Genomic DNA, 26719 nt, shown 5'->3' with positions numbered 1-26719 from the left:
AGCCGCTGGTAGTGAATTTCTACCGGGTCCATGGAATGGGCAATTACCTTGGCAGACCCGGTAATTGCCCATTCCATGGACCTGGTAAAAATGAATCCCCATTCCCATTGAGCCCTATGGGGATGATGCTAATAACGAGCCCGTTGTTAGCATGATTGTCCCTTCGTGGGACCCGCAAAGGACGTCTGGTAAAACCAGACGTCCAGAGCGGGTCCCGCTAGGGGACCTCGTAATAGGGTGGTATGGGGTTAATGGCACTGGCACCTTTATCGGCGCCATTAACCCCTTACCGCCCTCCTCATAATGAGGCCCCTAACCTCCTTAAACATCCAGCCTGGAGGTGAGAGCAGAGTCCATTGAGAACCCCAGGGATCTGGAAAGGAAGGAAAGAGGGAAGGGGAGACTGGAGGGCCCAATCCCGAAAGAAGGAAGATAAGGGGGTGCCATGCCATACCCCCAACCCATAGACGGAAGGGGACACTGAAGTGCCCACTCCCTGATGAAGGAAAATTACGCCTAAGGAAACCTTACTCTGCCCTGCTTTTCCCCAACAAAGAGTCATGCAAGAACCCGGGGGTGGGCATGTGTGGTGCATTTAATGACCCCAAACAGAAGTTCCTTTCACATGAATGGCAGTCATTTAAACACTGAAACAAAAGCGGCCTGGCATTTGCTTTTGTTTTTCAAGTAAAGTTAAAGAGCCATGTGGGAAGTTTAATTTACAAAAGAAGGAGGAATCAAAGATCCCTGTAACATGGAAAACAGAATTTATAAACATTGAAACCAAAAAAGGCCTGCACACGTGTGTGCAAATAAAAAATGCCTTTAAAGAGCCAAAGTGGAAAATAAATTTCACTGCTCACAGAAAATATCAGGAAAACAAAACATGATGTTAACTCCAGTGACATTTAAAGAGCCACTTTGTCTTCATGGAAAACCTGTTTCTGTCTGTGGTCAAAACTTCGCAAAAGAAATCTCCCACATCCAACCTGGATGTCACATCTCCCATATAAAGACCCCCATAATAAAATGTGCTGCTAAAGGCGTTGAAAGTCCTGTGTTTTCCAGACTTGCTGGCTCTGAAAGCAAGAGCTTCAAGGAAATTCACCCTTGGCTGGAGCATGACTAATATGAGTGAAAATGGGGGCACCAACTTCATAGAGCAAACTACCAACTTCAGAGAGACTCATAAAAAACCTCTGGTCACAGGCTGGCACAGGGATACAAATGGCTGTGCTGGATGAAGCAAACCTCCCATTTGCTGAACATGAACATTCATAATTAATGTAAAAGGACTCTTATCATTTAGGCCTTTTTTGCAACAACCATACTGTGGATTGATTTCATTTTTGTGCCATTTGTTACGTAATTTCCAGGTGATTTTGGGGATATAAAATGCATCTACCTGTGACTCCAGGAACTAAAATGACCAGTTAGACTAGGTTTCTGGCTGGTCTGAACATGTTCCAAATGTGAGAGTTGATGAAAAGGTGGAAAACGAAATTAGGGCTATGCTTAATAACGTACATCTTCATAACTGGTGTGCTTTTTATGGAAACAACAGAAATATGCCACAAAGCCATGCTACATCGTACGGATTTGGTGGTTGGCTTATCTAATTTTCCATGATCAGCTAAAACAGATCATATGTTTGGTATGGCAGTTGTTAGTAAAAGTATGAAGTTGCCATACATAACTAGTTTTTGCCAAAAAGTTGAAAGAGGAATAAAGGGACGATTACAAATAGCAGTTGCCATGTGTTGCGCCAAACCCCTAAACCAATCTTGACTTGGTGGTGGGGTTGGGAGGAGGGAGAGCAGTAACTGTCCAATCTTAGTGGCAGGGATTATTTCAGGGTACTTCCCCAAGATCGTAAAGTTTCTGATGTCATTTCTGCTATATAAGTAGGACTCCACTAGGACAGGTGACATAAAAAGGAGAAAGACAAGGAGGCTGCTGAAACTTACCATCTGGCATTTGTAAGAAGACACCAGAGGAAATTGCTAAGAGTGCATCTGGGTGGAGCTGTCTATTTCTAGGAAGGCCTCAAAGCTGACTGGGTTCTGTAGTGGAGAGAGGGAGGCCATCTTTGAGAGTGGAGTGACCAGACCCCTACCCTATCCTTCCAGAATGTCCTGAGATGCAGCTGGATTTCCTGAACCTAAACAGAGGCTTGTTTTGTAAGTAGAACTAAGCTCTGGAAAACCAAAAGGTGGGTAGTGTCTGCATGCCCTAAATCCTTTCCCTTTATAGTGGGTCGGCGGCCAAACTGTGTAGATCCTATGTAACCAAACATATTAATGTAATTAATTCCCAATTTGGCAGAACACTATAGGGTAAATTCTGTTAAAATTCGAAATTAACAAAGCTCACTTCCCATTGAGCGCTGAAAACTATAGCCTATAATTTAATAAGGTAATCCTTGTTGTCCAGCTGACCCTGACTTCTATTACAAAGAGGGGTGTCTTTGTTCTTAAATCAGTCCAACCTTTTATCCAGCTTCCCCAACACAGGCCTTTTAGTAAGGGTGGTCTGAAATCCAAAATTCCCCAAAGCATTCAAATTTTTCTGTCTGACTTCCCAACATAGCCCTAAGCAGTGTGGGGGGATTCTGAAAAACAAAGCGATAAATCACTTGTGTGTTTATTTTAATGGGGTGAAATTATATTATTGATCAGTGTAATTATTTTGTGAAGTGAGATTTACAGAAAGGAAAGAATTGTGTCTCTGTTCTTTTTAACTCACTTTTGTAATGTATTCATGCTGAGTGGAGTTGATTATGTTGTGCCACGGACACAGTGGTGTTTTCAATATGTTCCTGCTTCTATTACTGTTAATTTAAATAAATACCAATATATTCCCAGTACACCGGCCTGGTTCTTGGCTCATTGTTAGCTCGGGGGAGGGATCCAAGGGGCAGGATATGTGTCTGAGATAAGGCTAAAAAAGAATCTGTTCAACTATTTGCTGAATAACCACTTGAGTGGGGGGGGGACTCCCTGTGTTGAGGGTGGCTTCTCAATAAACTGTTACAAATCCAACAAAAAAGGTTTACACACTGAGCTGCTTATATTGCCACGTATTGCCACCATGCCGGTAATCATTGGCAAGAGCATTTCAGCTTCTATAAGAGTGACTTGAGGCATTCTCATTGTTCAGACATACAACAAATCGGATGTAGAAGTGGTCATTAATTAACTATCTTCACAGTCAAAATTCTTGAAGATGAATATCAAATTAAGAAATACCTAAATCAATTTTTTCACGTGTTTACATACTTAAAGAAAGGGATTTCCCTTAATCCAAGTCGAGCTTCAGCATATCTTTCCTAAACCAGGTTGTAATAAATTGGACCCGGTGACATAGTTCCATATTCCAAGCTGGGTGTTGAGCTTGTTGATCATGGGGCCCTGCGTCAACAACCATTCCATGTTGTATGGCCTGAATGATATAAACAGAGTATCCCTTATGCTTCCCAACACATCATCAGCCAATAAGAACAAGCACAGCATAATGTTATAGGGGGTGACAAGAAAAGAGAGGATCCTATAAAAGAGACAGACCTGGGGAGGTAAAACCCCAGAGACTGGGCTGAGTGAATTAAACAGATGTGCAATTTGCCAGAGTCAGAGGGGCGCGTGGAACAACTAGAATCTTTCAGGACAATGATGGTCATCAGATGCAAACATGCATTCCCAATTTCACAAAAGAGCAGCGATATGTGCCCAAACAGACCTCTTTAGTTCAAACTAAGATGGACATTTCAAAGTCACTTGCAAAAAGACAATAGTCACTTTGTTTCATTTGTATGTGTAATGGCAATCTGATAATGTGTAGGTCTATCAACAGATATGTAACAGTCAATAACGCATATTAGCACCCAGGGTGGCAGAGGCAACCAATTAGTTGCTCGTTCTCAGCCAACAATACAGGCCACCTGTGGGTTACTTCCAAATCCTTCATTCTTCCTCCGGCCTCCCCTGCTGCCCCCTTGTATCTCAAGACGCTATTATCTTCACCTTCCTATAACTCCTCCCATTATTCTTTCCTACCCCCTCCAGCACTATCTCTACCTTTCCTCCCATAACAGACTCTGAGATCGCTCTTCTCCTGGCCAAAGCTCACCCTACAGAAGCCACCACTGAGCCCATCCCCTCTTCACTTATCCCCAAAGTATTCCCATCTCTGGTAACCTTTCTCACCTTCTTCTTTAACATGTGTATCACCAACTCTACCTTTCCTACTGCCATTAAACATGCAATTATCATACCTATCCTTAAGAAACCTACAGCTAATCCCCTTCTTGCTTCTAATTTCTGCCCTATATCCCTCTTAACATTTCTATCCAAACTCCTTGAGTGCCTTGTTTATTCACGTATCTCATCATTCGTGTCTAGCCTATCTCTCCTTCCTCTGACTCAGTTTGCTTTCTGCCCCCAATATTGAACTGAAACAGCCCTTATCTACGTACTTCTCTCACTGCTCGCTACTCCAAACACTCATCTATTCTTAATTTACTTGATCTGTCCGCTCCCTTTGACACTGTAGATCATTCTTTGCTCCTGGAATTTCTTTCCTCCCTTGGTCTGCGTGGGTCTGTTCTATCATGGTTTTCAATTTACCTATTCAACCCTACCTTTGCTGTCTCTTGGGGAGGCAACACTTCTCCTCACGTTCCTCTGGTCCATGGTGTTCCTCAAGGTTCAGTCCTTGGTCCCTTTCTATTTTCCTTATATACTTTGTTTCTTGCCCCCATTATCTCATCCTTTGTAGTGTCATATCACTTCTACACTGACAACACCCAGCTCTTTCTATCCTTCTAGTCCTTCTCTCTCGGACATTCATCAGACTCTCTCATCCTGCCTCACCGCCATCAAGTCTTGCATGACCTCTCACTTCCTCACTCTCAATGCCGAAAAAACAGAGGTCCTATTCTTTCCCGCTAACACTCTCATCTCATAATCTCCTCCCTTTTCTATCTTTTTTCTTCCCTCCTGTCTCTCAATCTCTCCCTCCACCCGCAATCTTGGCATTTACTTTGATTCTAATCCCTCCTTTGACCACCACATCTCCCTTAGATCCCGCGCCTGTCGATTTCATCTCTACAACATTCGCAAAGTCTGCCCTTTTCTCACTGTCCATGCTACAAAACTCATCTCCTCACTAGTCTTCTTCCGACTATTCTATTGTTCTATTCTTTGGTCTTCCCCACTCACGGCTTGCTCCTCTTAAATCTATCTATCATTCTTCAATTCGCTCACTCTGTCTTCTCTCCTACCATGACCCAATTTCTCCTTCTGTGGCGTCTATTGGCTGGTCGCCCTTCTATTCTCAACTTAAATACAAATTTTCTCTGTCTTTTGTTCAAATGTCTCTATGGCCTTGCTCCTGACTACCTTGCATCTCTCCTTTCTTTTTACTCTCCATCTCGCTCCCTCCACTCTACTAATCTTTTTAGACTCAATGCCCCACGTCCCCCTTGTGCCCAATCCCGTTTTCGCTCGTTCCAGCTCCTAGCCCCTCTTCACTGGAACATGCTTTTCCCCTGTCTCTTCGCGCCATTACTTCCTATCCTCTGTTCCGCTCCTCTCTAAAAACCCACCTGCTACAGTCCTCTAATTGACTTAATCTGCTTATGAACACTGATTCACTTACTCTTATGAACGCTAATTGATTGATACTGTTTATGAACACTGATTGACTGATTACTCTCAGGAATGCTAATTGATTATTACTATATATGAACACAGTTTGAATGTTACTGTATATGAACGCTTATTTGCAATCTGATTGATTATATTGTTGACTGTCCTATGTAAAGCGCTTTGGACAAATGTGCTACATAAAACACAAGAAATACAAATACAAATATAAATACCTACCCCTCAGCCCCACTTAATGGATTAATTCAGTGGTGGCACCACCGTAGCTGCTGCTGCTGCTCTGTGTCCCTGCTAATCTGTGTCCCTAACTTGGGCCCAGGGCTGTTACCTCCCAATCCTGCCCTCTGAATCGGGTATTATTGCAATATTTTAACATGGATTCAAGATCAGTCTCACAACACTCTAAATCTATGCCATGACAGCTGGTGAATTTTTAATGGAGGGATGTATAATTTTCCCACTAATATGCTCGAGCAACCAAGAGCACCAAGGTCAGTTATGGGGAGGTTCTCCCCCTAGATATTTTATAAAATAATGGGTTAATGTCAGTTTTACAGCATACTTTCAGTGAAACATCGGTTCTGTAGGGTAACATATGAAAATATGCAATTGATGCAAGTCACCAACAGTGCACAGGAGTATTTTCCAACACATGTTCATGATGCCTTTTCCCACAATATTTGCCATATAAAAAACACGTTCTTAATGGCTGCGCCAATATGCCAGGATTACTATATAAGTAGATGTTTCTATTTACTTTGCCGGTAAAATATGTCATGCCACACTAAGAAAATATATCTATCAAGCCAGTCTAGCCATGCATTAACACTCATCATTCTGCCTTTACCCTCAATACCCAGTAAAATAAAACATGCCACAGTAAGAATGTTCATCCAGACTGACTGCACCAATGCAGGCCAGTGTAGCCAAGTAGTAATACTACTATTTCTGCTTTACCGTTGATGCCTAGTAAAAAGTTCCCTGTCACAGATATACATATCCAGAATGGTTGTGCCAATGTAGACCACTATAGCGAAGTAAAACCACTCTTTTACTGGCTTTTTCCTTTATGCCCCCTAAAAAGTGCAATGCCACAATAAGAAAACATGAACACCTGTATGCCACTGAAAAAGTGACAGCCCTACATACACAAACTTAAGAACACACATCATGTTTGCTTTATCCTTTCATAGAAAAAAAACAAGAACGACAAAGACTACCTGAATTCAGCGAGAGATGCCGGAATAGTGTCTTTCTCTGCCTCACTTGTGTAATATCTTTCTTCCATTACTACAAAAAGGATGCTCCTCTGTGACACAGATAGTTTACTTGCACGCCTATGAGACAGCAACAAACAAGTTGCAGATTTTGCAACAAACTAAACTGTTCCATGAACTATATTGAGCCATGAGTACATTTCACCCAAAGACTGGGTTTTAACCTGTTTGATGTACTAACATGAGATGCAAAAAGCTCCAGTTTAAAAAGGAACTTTCTGCATTCATGAAACCTTGCTGCATCGCAATAATTTATTCTATGGAATTATACAAAGAAATGTGGAGTTTGAACAATGTAAAAGCTGTAAAAAAAAATCTGATTATTCCTTATATGTCATGAAACTGTATGTGAAAATGTGCACAGGGCCAAGTATGCCAGAAACGTAGCAAGCAAGAGGATGCAGTCTGTGCTACGCTACATGAATAGTCATTTTAAAGTTATACGAGCCAAGTGTATTATTCTTTGATTTCATAGAATATTGCCACATGAATGCCACTCCTTCAATGCAGAAGATGCAAGTCTACCAACACTGTATTTAATGCTTTCCTGTAATGTTACAATGTATTTCAGGGAAAGCAGAGGAAATATTGATTGATAATAGTGTATTTCCTCTTCCAACAATAGTTTATTGTGAAAAGGTTATAGCAATGTGTTGGACTTTAAATAATACATTACATATTAAATACAAGATACATTTATGATTTTCAAAGGGACTGTGACCATGTCAAATTCACAAGGATATTTAACTTAACAACAAGTCCAAACTCTCCATAACCCAATGACTGCACCAAACCTTCTTGTCATATGGCGTCACTGCTGGGGGGAAAGCTCATTTATCAAATCAGAGAAACCCATGAAAAACAAAAAAGTGCCACCTGGAATATGCCCCTCCTAAAAGGGTTTGGTTCAATGGTAAACATTTGAAAAACACACTTTCAAATGCCATCAGTATGAAATCTATGGTGCTGGGCATTCATAATCACCTGAGCTGAATTCAGCTTGCCGGCTTCAAAGTAAAATCACTGCCTTAATGTTCTATCTTTGAAGCTCGGCGCCTCATTAAACACAAACAGATGGTACTAAAGGAAACTCCAAAGTAAAGAACCTGTTAGCACCCTGATTAATCATTGAATAATGGCTTCACAAAAAAGGCCTCTAAAGAGGTAATGCACGACTCATCATGGAAAGCATGAGGTTCCATAATTTAAAGAAAAATGAAGCTTGTTTAAAATCATCACATGACTGCCTTTTAAAGTATTGTTTGATCTAGTTTCACAATGGTAGAATGTAGGGACAAGAGCAAGAGTGCTTTGCAATTGTGAGATTATGCTCTATCTAATAGGTCAAAATGTGTACAGCCTATGAGTATTGCATATTAACATTATAAATATTAATATTTGTATTCAAATATATGCTATGCATTTATGACATATCCAGATGCCTGTCTATGCTGGATATCCTATAAAAACAAATTTAATTGAGGTGGTATGTTGCTGCAACAAAATATTGTATACAAATTATTTCTGTATTTAAAATTGTTAAGCGTATATTCAGCCCCCACCTTTATCTTTTCACAAATACAGAAATTATAATCAAACAATGAAGATTGGGGGTGTTTATTCTATAGGAATGTCTAACTATGACGTAAGCAAATGAAACATTTGATCAATCAAATGAGTGACATAAGTGTGGAAATATTGCAAATCATAAAAATCAAAAATACACAAGGAATAGAGGCTGACTGTGGAATCAAAAGCTATACAGAAGCCACCTGCTCTTAATAAATGAGTGCTGAACCTGGGCATTAACTGGAGAACTGGGCCCATGAGGAGAATATTACCTTGAGTAGAATTGCTTTCCAAGAGGAAGGTGAGGCCCATTGGCAGTTCTTTTAAAATCTCGTGAGGGCCCATTCTGACTCAGTGCCTTGAATAATATTTCAAAGTCAGTATGAAATTCTCCCAAATGAAATCAGAAAAATCCCCTAGAAATATTGCCATGCCATGTTTTAAGAGCGTGGGGGAACTGGGGAGTGGGGGCCACTATTATTATTATTATTATTATGAGACAATCATGCACATAGTGTTCAGGAACCGATAAATTGAGAAATCAGAGTGAGTATTGGATATTGTAGTTCGCTAGTGTGATTTACAGGGTGCTCCTCTGTGATTCTCTTGTCACAGAGGAGCATCCATTTTGTAGTAATGGAAGAAAGATATTACACAAGTGAGGCAGAGAAAGGCATATTCTGGCGCCTCTCGCTGAATTCAGGTAGTCTTCATTTTTCTTGGTTTTTTTTTCTATGAAAGGATAAAGCAAACATGATGTGTGTTCTTAAGTGTGTGTATTTGGGGCTGTCACGTTTTCAGTGGCAAAGAGGTGTTCATGATTTCTTATTGTGGCATTGCACTTTTTAGGGGGAATCAAGGATAAAGCCAGTAAAAGGGTGTTTTTACTTCACTACAGTGGGCTAGATTGGTGCAACCATTCTGGATATGTATTACTGTGAAGGGAACTTTTTACTATGCATCAACGTTAAAACAGAAATAGTAGTATTACTACTTGGCTACACTGGCCTGCATTGGTGCCGTCAGTCTGGATGAACATTCTTACGGTGGCATGTTTTAATGTTTTATTTTACTGGGCATTGAGGGTAAAGGCAGCATGATGAGTGTTAATACATGGCTAGACTGGCTTGAACGATATATTTTCTTAGTGTGGCATGACATTTTTTACTGGCAAAGTAAAGATTCTACTTATATAGTAATACTGGCATATTGGCGCCGCCATCAAGAACATGTTTTTTATATGGCAAATATTGTGGGCAAAGGCATCATGGAATTGTTTTGGAAAATATTCCTGTGCACTGTTGGTGAATTGCATCTATTGCATGTTTTCATGTGTTACCCTACTGAACCGATGTTTCACATAAAGTATGTTGTAAAACTGACATTAACCCATTATTTTAAAAAATGTCTAGGGGGAGAACCTGGAGAGGTGCACCCCCTTATACAATACAAAAATCCCTGGCGGTTTAGGTTGTCCCTCAGCCCCCCCCCCCCTAAGGTGCAGCCTACCATTTTCAGTTTTTTTCTTTGTTTACCAAATTTCCCTGGGTGCAGATGGGCACATTGGTGTGCCAATCTGCCCCCAGGGTTCCCAAACCTTAATGCCTCACCCACTGTGGGGCCTGTTCCACATCTGTTGCTGGCCCTCTCCCCCCACCCCAAATAAAGGGGGGGGCACCTCATGCACCCGTTCGACGGAGCCCCAGGGAGGCCTGCATGAGTTGCCCCTTCCATCCATTTGGGGTGGGGGGTGAGAGGGCCACCACAAAATGTTAGACAGGCCACCGAATGGGTGCGGCAGTAGGTTTAGGGTACCCTGGGGGCAGAATGGCACACTATTGTGCCCATCTGCGCCAAGGGGAGTTGGGTAAACAAAGCAAAAAGTGAAAATGGTAGGCAGCATTTTAGGCGAGGCTGTGGGGCATCCCAAAGTGCCGGGGAATTTTGTAATGGGAAGGGATGGTGGGGGATCCCCCCACCCCAAATGGATGGGGGGGAACCTCATGCAGGCCTCCCTGGGGCTCCTACAAACGGCTGCATGAGGTCCCCCTGAGGTGTAGGAGCCCCAGGGAGGCCTGCATGAGGTGCCCCCTCATCCATTTGGGCTGGAGGGAGAGGGTCACCACAGATGGGCACTAGTGTGCCCATCTGCGCCAAGGGGAGTTGGGTAAACAAAGCAAAGAAGTGAAAATGCTAGACAGCATTTTAGGGAGGTCTGTGGGGCACCCAAAGTGCTGGGGAATTTTGTAATGGGAAGGGGTGGTGGCCCTCTCACCCCCACCCAAAATGGAGTGGAGGTCACGTCATGCAGCCCTCCCTGGGGGCAAATATCTGCTCCTAGGAAGGGACACCTGACTGCAAGGGGGAGTGCATGGCAGGCACCCCCTTATCTGCCCAAGAGAGGGCTACATGAGATGGCCCGCCCCTCCATTTGGGGTGGTGGTGGAGAAGTGCACCCCCTTTACATTACAAACTTTTCCAGCAGTTTAGGGGGTCCCTCCGCCCCCCCTAAAGTGCAGTCTCCCCTTTTCAATGTGTTTATTTGTTTACCAAACTTCCCTTGCTGCAGATGGGCACATTGGTGTGCCAATCTGACCCCAGGGTGCCCAAACCTTACTGCCCCACCCACTGGGGAGCCTATCCCAAATAGAACAAGGACATTATCCTGAGAAGTCGTTGGAGGAGATTTGTACATTCATGCAAACAAACCAAGGTTCCATTAACCTTCCGCATTGCGTCTCTCACTGAGTGATGAATAACTCCATAAATCCTTGCTGCCCACTGAATAACCACCAGGTTAATGTTGGACAAGATCTGGAGTCGCAGGTAGGAGATCAACACCACAAAAACAGGTACAAACACACAGCAGGGGAGTCAGTGGTGGTGGTTTAAGGGTGCAGGGATTCAGGGAACTGCAATGGTATCTCTTGTTTATTTGCACAGATCCTCGGAAGTTCAAGTCGGAGTTCTGCTGAGACAAGTGGGCTGCAGTGGTTGCAGAGGCTATCGCAAAGTCTTCAAGCTCCTCTAACCTTGCTGACCTCTCGCTGCTAGTTGTTTATCATAGCTGGCTGGCCAGCAGGGAGGGTTGGTGTGGGTGGATGGGCACAAGCTTCTGTTGTCGGTGTCCATATGGTACTGGAAACCTGCAAGGTGCAGGACATTACAGAAAATCTACCCCAGGAAAGAGTGACTTCCCTGGACTTTATGGATACCGATATGGGAGAGGAAATAACAGCCTTACTGCATGAATTACCCGCAGAATTGACAGCCAGTAGGGCAGAAACCCATGCCTTATGCCAAGAACTGGCTACCCCAAGGAATGCCATGGATGCAGTGGCTGCTAGGGTTGCCACCATACAGGTCTGGTTGGTCCTGTTGCATGCAGCTCCCTTGGGAGACCCGTGGCAGCACCGCCTCCGATTCAGGTAATTAACCCAGTGCCTGTGCCGTTAGACCCCCCGCTGCAAAGAAAGGTTCCATGGTGACCCCTTGAGGTATGCCCGTAAACACAATGACCCTAAGCAGTAATTTTATGAGTATTTTTACAATGTCAAGCATTACATTACATTACAAGTCCCAGGAGGATAGCTCAGCGGCAGCGTGCTCGTCTTGGAAACAAGATGACACGGAGCAACACGGGTTCGATCCCTGGGTCCGCGCTTAGAAACCTCTGGGTATTAAGCGCGTTATAAATAACCTATAATATCATATCATTACATAATTTAGATAATTTAATGAGGTCACAGATTGGTAGGTCCTGACACATTCCCAACATTTAACATACACTGGGCCTCATTACGACTTTGGTGCCAAAATCGGGTCCTGGTTCCCTGAATGGGAGTTCCGAGGGCCCGGTAATTCCTCCCTCCAGGAACCCGGGCCCGTACATTCCGCATTCCCATTTTAGCCCCCATAGGGCTTAATGGGAATGGGAGAGGGAGCAAACAACGGGCCAATTACGAGCGACCCATTGTTTGCTCCCTCTTCCCCTCACGGAACCCGGTAAGGATGCCTGGTTTGACCAGGCGTTCCTTACCGGGTCCCGCAAGGGGAGCTTGTAATGAGGCGGAACGGGTTTAATGGGTCTGCCTCCTTTAGCGGGCCCGTTAACCCATTCCACCTCAGTTGTAATGAGGCCCACTGTGCTTAATAGAGATTGTGACACAGAATACATAAATGGATAAAATAATTCATCAACATCCTAGAAGTTAGTACGGAAAGGAAATTCATTCAGGTTTTTTCACCAAAACAGTGAGTGCCCGCTCTTTATGGCGGGTACCGTACAGTTTAGAAGTCGACACAACTATGTTTCAGGCTAGAGCCTATTCTGTGGGCTACAAGTTAGTGGGCCTTCATCAGGAAGGGGAATTGATGTCTGGTCTCAGGTTGGCTGTCCTAGAAAACAAATGTAATGTGAGAGAGTGTAAGTATGTGTACGGGAAATGTCTTTAAAGTTCTCAAAAAGTAGCAGAACAGTGGTCTCGAAAGGGCACGCTTACCATGCCTTAATGTTTAAGCACGTGGGATCAATGATTCAATGATTCTAGTATGCCAAGGGTGTGACAATCCACCTGCGGTGGAAGTCCATCTGGGAGATCTATAAGTGATTAAACATAATGGCCATCATTCAGAGCATCCCCTCCTGTGGGATATATTTACCCACTCAGCAGTACTTCCCACATCACCAAGCTGCACTTCAGCAGAACCAGCGAAATGGCTGCGCTGGCTCCTCTGAGCACCACTGCCTCACACCAAAACTGCGTTTTGCAGTGACAGATGCACTGTTTTGCCACGTGCCATTGGGAAAGATGGAAAAGGGAGCACCCCGACAAAGGCTAATAGGGTGTGTTCTTGGTTGTCTTAAAGAAATGGAGTGAAAAAGCAGCGCTGTTTTGCTGCAAGCCCAAATTCTCATTGAAAAAGGAAATATTTCACTTTTAAAATGATGCCGCTCTGATGCTATTTGTCTCTTTTCTTCATCACACTACCTTTATCAAAAAGATTGTGTCATACGCAGCCAAATTCACATTGTGCTCCATAAGAAAAGAGCCTTATTCCTGAATGACAGGCAGTGCCAGTCCAATCTGAGAAAATCAGCAAAAGCTTTCCTTCAGCTACATGGGAAATGCTTACATTTTGCTATAAAATGTCAAAAATCATTGCTTGAAAAAAAGATCATAGCTTTCTGGGCACATGTCAATTTCATTAAGACTTTTGCCTTGTACCTACTGTTGTGTGAAACAGGTTGACTACAGCTACAGAAAAATACTGGGAACTAGATGGATGATAAATCCCAGCAGCATTGACCATGTGTCAAAATGGGCTTTTACAAACCAGAGGAAAAAAAAATGCCTATTTTAAAAAGTACAATGTTGAATGAAAGCTTGTCTGTGCCTAGCAATGAAAAGGTTTCTTTTGCTGGGGAAACATATATGGGCTGTTTTATTCAACAGGCTTGTTTTGATTCAGGACAAAATAAAATAAAAGGAAAACTGTTAAACTGCATTGGCTGGATTTTGCAAGCTCCAAAAACTGGTTATTCCAGGAGGTCAGAGCTAAGGCTTCTCTCAAAAGGGAACCACCATAAACTTCCAGGACACCTGGCTGACAATTACTAGGTTGGAAAACTTTTACTGACCAAGACAAAGAAACTTCACATACTCATCAGACTTTGGTCTGGGCTGAGCCATCTTACAATGGAACTTCTAGGACACGGATGTGCGAAGTGAAAAATCACACCTACTCGTGACTTCTACAGGATGCTTCAAAGGAAATAAACCCTGGATTGAGGGGGTAGCCTTGGAAAGGCATGCCCATATATGGGGAACAATGCTGCCATTTTCCTCCAAGGTCTATGTATTAATAAAAAATGTTAAAGACTTTTATCTCTGCAGCAGGACTTTGCAAAAATGTGAAAAGTTAACCATTTAAATGTGATTTTATGGGCTTTAATTTGATATGTGATAGACTTCACTGACACATGGGGAATAGAAATGGCAGAGAATTGGGTATTCCACGGAAAGTGTATAGGATGCCACTGTCAAATTTAACACTGATATGCCTAATAATAATATATACACATGTAGAGAAGGGCGAAACAAGGTCCCACAACTGCGAGGATTGGACTGCTATGCTCTACAAACAATATGTAATCTGGCCATGTGATTTGTTAAAGTGGCAAAAATGTATAAATGTGTAAATTAGGTTATGACTGATTTTTGGCAAAAAGGACTGTGGGATGGCTTTTTACCTCATGAAATGTAACCTCATAAACTGGGACTCCTCCTCAAGGAGGCAACCAACATTGATTGTCCTTTCTGTTTCTTGGAGGTAGGCCTAGCTCAGTTCTGCCCACATATAATTCTGTGATGTCACCATGCCCTATAAATAAGAGTGGTTGACAGAGCCCCAGACACACTCTCTCCTGAATTTCCATCACTGATCCATTCATCTTGCTGATTCCAGATTTCACTACAAGGCCAAAGCATTGCTGACCCTACTCCAGAAAAGCCAAAGCATTGGTGATCTGTCCCAGCAAGGCCAATGATCCGGGGAAATCCCACTAAAATCCCATTGAAAAAGGGGAAAAGCTGTGGTACCTTTTGCCTCCTGAAATCAGACCGGCTTGCTGCCCACTACCTGCACGCCCTCTGCAACCCTGCCATCCAGCTGTCCTTGCCATCGGGTGACCAGAATTGCCCTGCTGTTTGCTGTAAGGCGCGCCCACTGTGTTGTGACCAGAACCTGTTGACTTTCCAAAATCCCAAAACTCAAGTGTGGACTGTGAGTATAATCCCCACCCCATAGAAACACATAGCCTACCTTATCTGGCCTCTGTCTTTATCCCACTCTCTAAGCAGTCATATTCATACCCTGATAACTTGTTAGAACTGTTAGAAATCGCTCTTTGTTAATTTTGTCTTGTGTAAATCCTAAGCCCTTAGTCATATTTTGAGTAATCATACCAATTCCCAGTTAAAGTTGAGTGCTGGGGTGACAAGTTTTACCTCGCGAGCTTACTGCATTCCTCTTTAACAATATAGTCTAGATAATTTAGTTTAAGTAAAATTTGCCTTTCTCTCAAAATTGATTTTCTTATTATTAACTGCTCTATTTTCCTCAAACTGAACCCCATTCCACCCCAAAAATCTCATCCAAATCTTCACTACTATCATTCGTTCACTTTGATATTGTCCCTGTGATATACATCTGTCCCCCAGACCAAAAACCACATTGCGAATTTCAGTATTTCACCCGTTTTTATAAAAAACGGTTTGGCTAAATTTAAATGGGAATTGAAAAGAAATGCAATTTTCCCACGTTTCATTCGGCTGCAGCATGTTTTAACTTTCCCCTTGTTTTCGAATTGTATGCCTTCTGTTGATTCATTGCTTTGTGATTGCTAGTGTTTATGCATTGTTGCCATTGTGATTAATCATATTTTCTTCCTACATTTAACCGCACATTAATACATTATTTGTTAAAATCTGAATGTCATTTTAGGCCTTTGCAAAGGGTTTAAGATTTTGATTCTGTTTGCTGTCCCTTATTCCTGACTGCCTGCTGCTTCTTTCTATCCACTTAGAATCTGATTAATTGTGGGTTGAGGGAACAGTGCAGGGGGAAACCTTACCTTGGGTGCTATCTATCCTAATTCAAAAAGTGCTCCTACTCACTTGTGCTTTAGATCTGTTATTAGAGAAGGTTAACCAAGTGCATTGCTTCCATTTTCATTGTAATTATCACCCCATTGGTGATTGCTGCCCCATATTAAAATTGTATGATTTCCTTGAGTTGAATTTTAAAAATAAATAAAATATTGCATTTTCACCAACCGGCCTGTTTCATGCTCCATTGTGACCTCGGGTATTTGAAAAAGGGGGTGTGAGATGAGTTGGGTACCATCTCAAATTGAATCTGCATAAAATAAAGAGAAAGGCATCTCAATTGAGCGCTAAATCCTAGGCTGAGACCAAGGTGTGTGTCACCTGATTGAAATCCTTAACACTCCAGCATGGTAATGATAAATGCACACAGAGTTTAGGGAACCAGATGTGACACTTACCAAACTGGTAAGTGGTCCGAGGCCTGCAAGATCTATTTGGGTATCGTCTAGTTACCCACATAGAGGGATATCAGTGTGCTCGGGGGTGCGGTATGATCGAGAAAAGTGCCCGCTTCTTGGTAATCTTCTAGTCCCTTTTGCTCCACCTAGGCTGTGTCTGAAAATTGAAATGGTAGAGCAAGAATTAGTAGCCCCTACAGTCCAAGTGATGATCTATGGATAGCCGTGGCATCTATTGCAATTATGGTGCCCTACGGTGCAGGTGCAATTGAGAAAAATGCCAGATTCTAGGAGATCTACTAGTTACCATGGTAACCATGGGTTGTGTATAAGCGTATGCAGGGAAATTTATTATCCATGAGCTGTCCGTGTGTTTAAAAATGTTTGAAACCTCCCCTTGTTAAGTCGTGGGGGAGACAGTTTGTTCTTACCTCTAATCGTGGAGATGCTGCAGATTCAAGTATCTGTGCTCATCCGGTTGCAGTTGGCAGTCCTAGACGCGGTCGGCACCTCACTCATAGCGTGTTGTATAGAGAGTTCTCATGGCAACCGTGGAGCTCTTAGAGCCTGTATGCTGTCGGCTATCTTAGAATGTCCTAGTCAGTGTGCAGAATCTTCACTGAACGGGGGAATAATTCAATAATTTGGCCTGACACAAAAGGGATTCTTATTTAATAGGGGTAGAGAGGCCAATGGTCAGAGTCACCCGAATGTGGTGGAGCTGCTCAATACTTCCAAAAGTTGCAGATCGAGTGTGGAGATGCTCAATTTTGCAGAGATCTGCAGATGGAGTATGGCATGACAATGACAAGATAATGACGCTACAACTGCCACAATGTGGACCCATTGATGGCTACTGAGTCAGTCAATTAATTGAAAGTATAAGTTCCACTGGGGGTGGATTGTATGGGTGGTTAGGTGTAGTGGAAACAAGGTAAGTGTGCCTTTGGTGTGGAGTGGTTGGATCATGTGTTGATATAACATCACATACACTGGAGCAGTAAATTGCAGAGCTATGGATGCAGAGAAGTGTGTATGTACAAACCTCTCCCCCCATAAGAATGTACACAGTGTGGAAAAGTTGAATCACATATTCACGTTACATCACATGTTTCATTACAGATTATTGTACAGGCATAGATGGCACCATCTTAGATGCTGACTGGGTGAAGTGAAAAAGTGCATTTCGACCCCTGTCGGGCGGCTGCGTGATTTGGCTTACTGGTTCCATAATCCCTGCCACTCGGACACTGTCCATTCAATAGATCCGCCTTTGTTCCAATTCTCCTAGCCATTTTTCACTATCGCCCCCTCTTTTACTACGACTGACTGTTTGAAGTATAAACCATTTTAGGTCCCGGTCTGTATGTCCTATTTGTTTAAAGTGATCTACAAGGAGTTTGTCAGCCACAGAGTGTCAAATGCATGAACGATGTTCAGAGATCCTCTGTTTGACGGGCCTCTTTTCCGATGTATACCAAATTACATGGGCACAGGATGGCATGTATAGCCATATTGCTATTGCAATTTGTGTGTGTTTCAATGACTCAATGTACATGGCTGTAATCAAAGGATAGTTTAGTATTAGTAAACTGGCATACTATGTATTGGCCATATTTATGATGTTCTCTGATGGGTTTCCTCCACAGTGATATATGTTTTAGTTTCATGATAAGTGTGGACTAGGTGTTCTCTTGTTCTTTTTAAAGGCAAAACACGGTTTGTTATGCAGGGTTCCATTAATCCTGATGCAGTACCAATGTTTACTGATAGTCTTTTTGACAATGTTGCAGTGTTGCTGATGGGCTTTACATGGTCACACACACCAATCTGTGATTAGCAGCGCAGAGGCTGGAGCCGGCACACATGGCGATGCAGGTGAGGCCAGCTGACCTCATGTACATGTGGATTCAGTGACCATGAGCAAGTGTCCCCCAGCACTGGCACACACCATGGACAAATGTGACACCACATGGCCATCACATCAAATGCACAGTGAGGACACACAAGGGCAGGAGATGCAGAAAAACCTTGCCATGTGCATGTACCATAGGTGACACGTGTGTACAAATCCAGGGACAATTGAGAACCACCCACGTGTGCCATGTACATCCATGTCAGCATATGAAACCCAATGTCACACATAAAACCACCACACCCTGGCAGTTCAACCGTCAGTGAGCACATGGATACACCGTGTACATCCCCAACAGGCACTCCCACCATGTGGGAGTGGCAGCACCCATTGCACCAACAACACCCTTGTCAATCTAGCCAAGAGTGTGTCACTGAAGCACACATAAGTGTTAGATGAACATCCTGCAAACTCCCAAACAAGTCCACAACATGACTGATGGCATGTTATTCTATTCCTGACAGGTACACAGTCAACGGATAGCAACGAGGCAGGAACCTCCACTGCAGGCACCGAAGCTGGCACTACCACTGCACAGGCAACATGCAGTCATGGCACAAACCAGAGCCATCCCAGGAGTGGTGCAAATCCATCAGGGTACCAGCACACCCTCACCCCGAACATGTGCTTCACAGCCACTGGAACTTCGTGGCAGGGCCCATATACCATCCACCGATGAAAAAGAGGGGGAGGAGGTGCATGAAATGGCTGAATTGTCCCCATATTTCAGCCCAGAGCCACCACAGAGCCCACCGCACTGTCAGCGACCAACATGGAAGCAGTACTGGCAAGGCTGGAAGTCATAGAGTGGCACCAGGCTACCATTGAGGCACATGCAGACCAGCAGCTTAGCGAGATGCAGGCCATGCTGGAGTGCCTGAAGTGGTGTACCTGCAGGATTGCACGGTCACTTGGGCATGACACCGCTGCCATGGTGGTACTGGGATAGAGGGAGCGGGAGCATACTGAGTCCACCTTGGCCTCTGCAGAGGCAACACACCAGGCCATCCAGTTGACCCTGGAGTACATCCAGGCTCAGGTTTGGATCCCTCCACCTTCGCAACACCCACTGAGGGTTCCTTGCCATGCACCCCAAGGTGCTGCTCACTGCGCCACCTCACAGGCACAGGACGAGAGAAGGCACCAAAATCAAAGAGGAGCAGGAAATGACTGTCAGACACTGCAAGAGTGAACTGACGGTGTACCTGTGGGGGGGAGTGAGGGAGGGGAATTGGGGAGGGGAGTTAGGGACGGGAGTTAGGCACGGGAGTTGGGGAGAGGAGTTGGGGAGGGGATTTGGGGAAGGGAGTTGGGGAGGTGAAGTGGGAAGGGGAGTTGGGGAGGGCAGGGAATTTGGGGAGGGTTGTTGATGTCTTGTGGAAGGTCAAATCACCTTAACACATACATTCCATGAAAGCTTGAACATCGGCAGAACATTCCTTAGTGTGTCAAAGTGTTTAAGGTGACAAATGACTATATACAGATGTCCAAATGAACTCTTGTGAGTTGGTGCTCAGAAGATGTTATCTATCATTCCTGCTAAGCCAGTCACCCTTCCCTGTCCTCGGCCCACTCAGTGCTTGCCCGCACAGCACCCGCAGGCACTGTGTCATCCTCCTATGGGGTGGCACGTCCTCATACGTGGGAAGGGGAATGTTGCGCTGAGCACATATATTGTGCAACATGCAACATTCAAGGACTATCTCTCCCACCTTTTCCGGGCATGTACTTAAACGCATCTCCGGAGCGGTGAAGGCAATGGAAGTGCACCTTTAGGAGTCCAAAGGTGTGCTCCACACACACCCTGGTGGGCACGTGTGCCAGGTTGTACTCTACCTCCTGTGGTGTGTAGGGATGTGGTGTGTGGCAGTTCTTTTATTAACCAGGGCACATGGGGTATCCAGAGTCACCTGCAAGTGGAGATGATATAGGTGTGAACCACAGCGTTCATCTGCTGTGTTGCAAGTAACAACAGCAAGTAACTGAACAGTCTCAACGTGCATGTCATGTGTCAATTCAGGTAACATGAACTCATATTATAGTCCTTTCATGTGTGGTGTATCACTTAGGGGTGTGTGCTATTATTCTTGGTACGTCTTGCTCACAGCCAGAACGCATGTATTTCAGGCTCTGTGCCTGACAGGGAAGATAACCCAAGGTGGCTTGTTAGGGCCTGTGCACTGCTCCCATGCATTTACTTTGCTAGGTGCCTGTTGTGTTACAGGGTGTCATGTGCAGGTCCCCAGTGTGTTGTCCATGTTTGGGACAATGGCCACAGTGGTCTCTGCCCATGCCATGTGCCAGTGTTCTGTCCCATGGTAGACTTTTTACATGATGTCATGACATCCATGTCATTGTACTTTAGCGCTATACATTCCTGATGGCCCAGAAGTTCCATTGGTGTCAGGGGCCCTACACCTAGTTGTTCCCCACCGCCCTCATCACGCACAAGGGGCATGTGTGGCTTAGGCAGGCTTTTGAGAATTACTGTATGTCTGTGGTGCTAATGGTCTCCTTGTGCATTTTTGTATGGTGTGGTTCAACGTGGAATGGATGTCAGCCTTGCTCATTGGAAATGTTAGCAACTGTCATCTTCTACCTTGTTCCCTTGAGCCTGGGCAGCCCCCTGGACATGCTTTGGGCACCACTAGGTGCCCCCCCCTTTGCAGCCAATGCATGTTGAGGGATGTGTGGTGTTGCATTCTGGTACCTGTAGCTCAGTTTGTGAGGCGGGCCTGTTGGGTTTGCATGGCTTGACCATTCCCTGCTGCATCTTGGTCCATGTCCCACTCCTGTGGATTTCAACCTGTCATGTATGGGCTGTGCGGGTGGGTCCAGCTTTTACAGGCCATGTCACGGCATTCATTCACAATATGTGAACCCCCCAATTGCATGTCACTCGTACAGCAAAGTCAGTGTATTTGGACATGTAAGCCCCCAAAATCCAGGTCCATTGGCCTCTGTGCTTCTCCATGTACCCCGGTAGTGTGCTCTTTCTCAGGACCATGGTGTCATGTGTGAATCCTGGAAATCGAGCACAGCAGTGTGTTATGGTGAGGGTGCGGTCACAGGTGACCTGAATGTTGAGGAAGTGGTACTGCTTTCAATTTCGGTACACCTCCTTGGATGCCTGAGGTGCTACCAACTCAACATGGGTGCAATCCAGGGCACCAAGTACATTGTGCATGCGTGCTATTGCATAGAATCTCACCTTTGTGGCTTTCTCCTGTACCGGGGTGGTGAGGAGTGTGATGAAACATCCAACATGGAGCTGGAGTGCAGGGTCAGTAGTTCCACTATGGACTCCCTGTTGAGGCAATATAGAGTTAGTATCTGGCCATCTGTTTGGTTCCAGGGTGAGGCCCTGTCCCATGGTATGGGTGCTCTCCTTGCCCGCTGTCTCCTCCTCCCCCTCAGCCTCCTCTGCTGCTTGCTCCCTGTGATAGTCCTCCTGCAGGTCAATGTACAACTGCAACAGCTGCATGCTCACCCTCACACAGACCAGTGACAACATGGTGGTGTTGGATTTGTGTTTCTGGAGTGTCGGTGTGTGGCCTGTGTTCACTCACCTGTGGGCATTAACCTCCAGCTTGCATGGTGAGGTTTATCTGGCATGCTTTTGATGTTATTAGTGGCAGAATTTGGCAGTATTACTGCAGTTTTCCCATCTCATGATCAGCCAGTAATACTTTTTTGTCGGTAACAATATTGGCCCAGGTACCTGCGTCTGGTATTCCGTTGCTGGTAATACCAGCACTGGAGTGCCCGACGATAGTACTACCGGTAATGGTCTTACCAGCAACAGTGTTACCGGCTCCTCAAGATTGGTTGGTACAGTAAAAGTGTTGACAACCGGCATTACCGCCACTTTTACCATATTCGGCAAACTCATTATGAGCCCCCAAGCATTGGAAATACATAAGAAGGGTGAGAATCATCACTGGAACCATTAGATTAGTCCCAGTAAATACCAGTAAGAATATAAGAAGAGTGAATTATAATTGGAACAATCCTTCATGTCCTAATCAAGAAAAGGATTGGACATTGAGTAAAGAGAAAGTCTTAAGTTTGACTAACAAGGGAAGAACAGAAGTGCCCCAATGGAAAAACAAATAAGATCACAAGAGAATAGAATAAAAGGGAGAGGGGGAACCAGCGTGTGAAAGACAGTTGAAATGTTGAGAACCCAATATCGGAACTATACAACTTGATGAAAGTAGTTACAAAGAACTACCTATGAATAATTTTCTAAAGTGAACTTGCTGAGAAAACAGCCCACAGTAGAAGGGAGCCATTCTTTTATGCATTAGTTATTTTTTGTAGCGTTAGGGTCAGGTTAGATTAGTTTGGACAGTGGACAGGTCTTCCTTTTGGACTCACTGATAACTGACAAGCACCATTGTTAGTTTTTGTTAGGTAGGGGATTCCTGTAGTTAGGGAACGTTCAAGAGTTTTCCCTTTTCTTTTAATGAATAATAAATGTAAAATTGAAGACCTGAGTCTGTGTCCATCTTCTGACATGCCACAACAGTTGTTTTCCTTTTCTGTCCTGAATGATGGCTATGTTACACCATTCCCATGTTTAGAGTATGCACTCACTTTGCCAGGTATATTAAAGATTATGTGTAAGTTAATATTTAATTGGTAGTCAAGTAAAGAAATCATTCTCCACCGTGTACTATTGAATTTTTACCTCCAGTAGATCTTGGATGCAGTAATCTAGATGCTGCTCCTTCCATTTCCTGTGCCTCTCTGTTGAGGCAGTGTCTATCCCTTGGTCCATAGTGCATGGAGTAGTTGCTGGAGAACTCATGTGCCGTCTGTCTGGTGTTTTGAGAAGCTGAAGAGGTTCCCTTTGTTACCTCACTCACTTTGCCTCTTCGTCACGGGCGCAAGGTTCTATGAGTGATCACTTATGAACCAGGCCTGCCAGTCTCTTTTTTACTATTGCCTCCAGCTGTTGGACATTTCCTGTTTGCGAATTGCAGTGGATACATGCTTTATGCCTCTACCTCATCAGCGGCACTTAAGCAATGGCGATTGCGGTATGCAATTGCAATTTCATACATTTTGATGACATCTGCATGAGTTGTGGTACTTAATTTATGGGCAGGCAAGTGACTGAGATGGTGAACTCGGACATGATCTTTAAAAGTTCCTTATATTGGCATCATCTGGAGGCTAGATGATTCGAGTAATGTGCTGGCATGACTTCAGGATGAATGAGTACTTGCATCAGAGCTGATGCTTTTAATGCAGCTTATCGGGTAGTTCAAGCCAGATGAACTACATACATTCTGTGGAATAATTAGAAATCTGAGAGTTATGATCTCTTGGTTAAACATCAATACATTTTCTATATCTTGGATAGAGAGAGGTATTTTTGAGCGTGACATCGTTTTGCCCTTTGGCAAATGTATTGACAAATATGTCAGCCAAGCTCTGTTGAGGATCTTAATGAGTTCACCTCTTTATTAGTATTCACCAAATCATTACTCCCAGGCATTTGTATCACTCATTTTTACCAGCTGCATTGCTTTTTGAAACGGCTTATATGTTGGCCAGTCAAAGAATGAATCGTCACCTTTTCTAAGCCACAGCATTGCAAGGTTGCTTTCCTAGCTTTTCTAGAAAGAAAGGGTAGTGCCATTTACAGGAGAGTAATGAATTCCCATCACGGTACTTCATTCATATGAAACTTAACACTAAGCTTGCAGTTTAGAAGCCGTGTAAATAATTGGGGGAATTATTCATTTGAACCCATTTTTTTGTCTGCCATCAACTTCAACTCAGATGCGTGCGAAGCTGAGTGGACATGTCCAACAATTTGAACTATCTCACTAGAACATAGCAGTGCACTGCTCACAGATCAACTATTAAACAACCTCTGCCCTCATTGACAAACTTGCAAGACAAAAACATAGTGATAATCCCTCCTTTCAGTATTTTTGGGATTCATGGCTACATTTGATTGGTGAACCTTCTTCTATGTGCATTGTACCAAGCCAGAGGGCTGCTCTTCCAGCCCAGCATAATATCCATTACCACTTGTAATGCCAAATTGCTGTCCAATGCCAGGCATATGAAATCTTCCTACTTTGAAAAAAGAAATGCATGAACGTTCCTTAATAAAACATATTGGCGCTTTGAAACACAATTCTCTTGTATGCTTAATAAAATAAATCAAATAAATAAACTAAACTGCCTGCTAACCTTTTATCAATCTCACATATTAAAACAATTGTTTTATTACATCAATTTAATGACCTAACAATAAGGGTCATCTCAATCCTTTTGTGTATACCTCTGTCTCCTCTATGCTCCTCTATTTCATTATTTGAAACTTTAGGAACACCTAAAAACCAAAACCTACAGTAAGACTAGAGAATGCATATGGAAAACATGTTTAACGATGTCTCTTTTGTCTGAAAGCACTAACCTTAAATGTACAAATAGTTCAGCTTTGTCTGCCACCGCTGTCTATTATTTACGTACAATCCTAAACCTCCTTAAATACAGTTTAGAAATAAATGGTCATTAACGTAGTTAATTGTTTAACAACAGAATGTACATGCGAATACAATAAGAAGGCATAGTTGTAACTTTTAAATGCAAAATCATGATAAGAGAACATCACAAACATTGCTAACCCAACAATGATGCAATTAAAAGCACGCTTCATTTACTCTCACATCCATCATTATGTGCAACATGCATTTATTCATGCCACTGTAATGGGAGTGTGCGTCATATTGTGTTATCCTTAATGACATAGCAAGTGGAAGCAGATGTGAGTTATTTTTTTAGGACAGCTCTTAAATGAAATGCTCATTCATTTGCACCAGCACGGTAGCAATTACAATAAGAACGCATTAGATGAAGCATCACATGACACAGTTTCCACGGAGACACATTATTGCCCGTCATGCCTGACTAGCACTATATTTCCTCTAAGATGCAACATACCTCACTCCAACTACAGCAAGTTATAGCAGAAGCGAGAGTTGTGATGTAACACGGTCCTAATCAGTCTCCAAATATGAATGCACAAGATGCAGAACCACACGACCCAGCAAATAAACATTATACATGATGGCTCTTAAAACACAACATTTACATATAATAAATAAATGTGCTCTGCAAAAAACCATCACCAACTTTTGCACCTACAATAAGCTATGCCAGAGCCCTGAATGTAATCACTCCCAGACAAGTCAAGTGGACTGTACTACAAGATTATAACTATTTGGTCGTACTGTATTTTTTGTATTTATTGAACATAAAGGATGCTGTTTTTAACATAATTATGTCTATAGAAAGCAATGCAGGTGGCAGTGCAGTCCCTGATTAAAGTAGCTTTACATCTGCCAGTAGATGTCTGGTTGAGCGTAAACCAATGTGTGTAGGGGTAGTAAGATGAGACATAGACCGGAGACATGAATTAAGGATAGTCATGAAGAAGTTCACCAAAAATGACTACTGGCACAAAGGGTGCACAATTTACATGTTCACATTAGGTACATGTGTATGACAGGTGTAGTAGGGAATGACTGGCTTGGGTTGGAGAGGTGCAGCCAAGGGATGTGAGATGGACATGGAATGGCATCTCCCACTTCCCTGAAAATGTGTTACTGTTCCCCACAAAAATCATACACGTGTCAGTCTCGGATAAGATGCCCTCAGGGATTCTCTGCTTTCCCTCCTAAGTTTCACATAGTGTCATACGGCCTGTTCGCAAAAATCAAGAGATAAAGAAGGAATGGTAGCTCCGACCTACTGGAATATCTCCAGCATTCATCCTGAACAATCACTTGAGCTTCAATCCCACACAAACTGCCCTCTAATATTCACTGTTCCGGGAAATGGTATCTCCTGCTTCCATGAAACTATGCTACTCATGACAAGCATGAGCCTCACGCAAGCTGCCCCAAGATTCTTATTCCTTGGAGTTCAAATCTGATCCACTGATGGGCTTGTTTTAATATGTTTATTTGTCTATATTGCGCAGGAGACCGCAGGCATCAGGGCAAAAACGCAACACAGAAAACAGACAAGGCCAACATATTACGATCTAAGCAAACAGCAGTGTTTTAAGACATTTCCTAAAGACTGTATTGTTTTCTTCCCGGTGCATCTCCACAGGGAGTTTATTCCACATCACCCCTGCCTGTGAGGTGAAGGAACGTCCATTACTTCAGACTCGTTTGCATCTAGGCTGTGTCAGATG

This window comes from Ambystoma mexicanum, chromosome 6q (genome assembly GCF_040938575.1).
Source record: "Ambystoma mexicanum isolate Mex_15411 chromosome 6q, UKY_AmexF1_1, whole genome shotgun sequence".
Taxonomy (NCBI): domain Eukaryota; kingdom Metazoa; phylum Chordata; class Amphibia; order Caudata; family Ambystomatidae; genus Ambystoma; species Ambystoma mexicanum.
Note: the sequence above shows the minus strand (reverse complement) of the source record.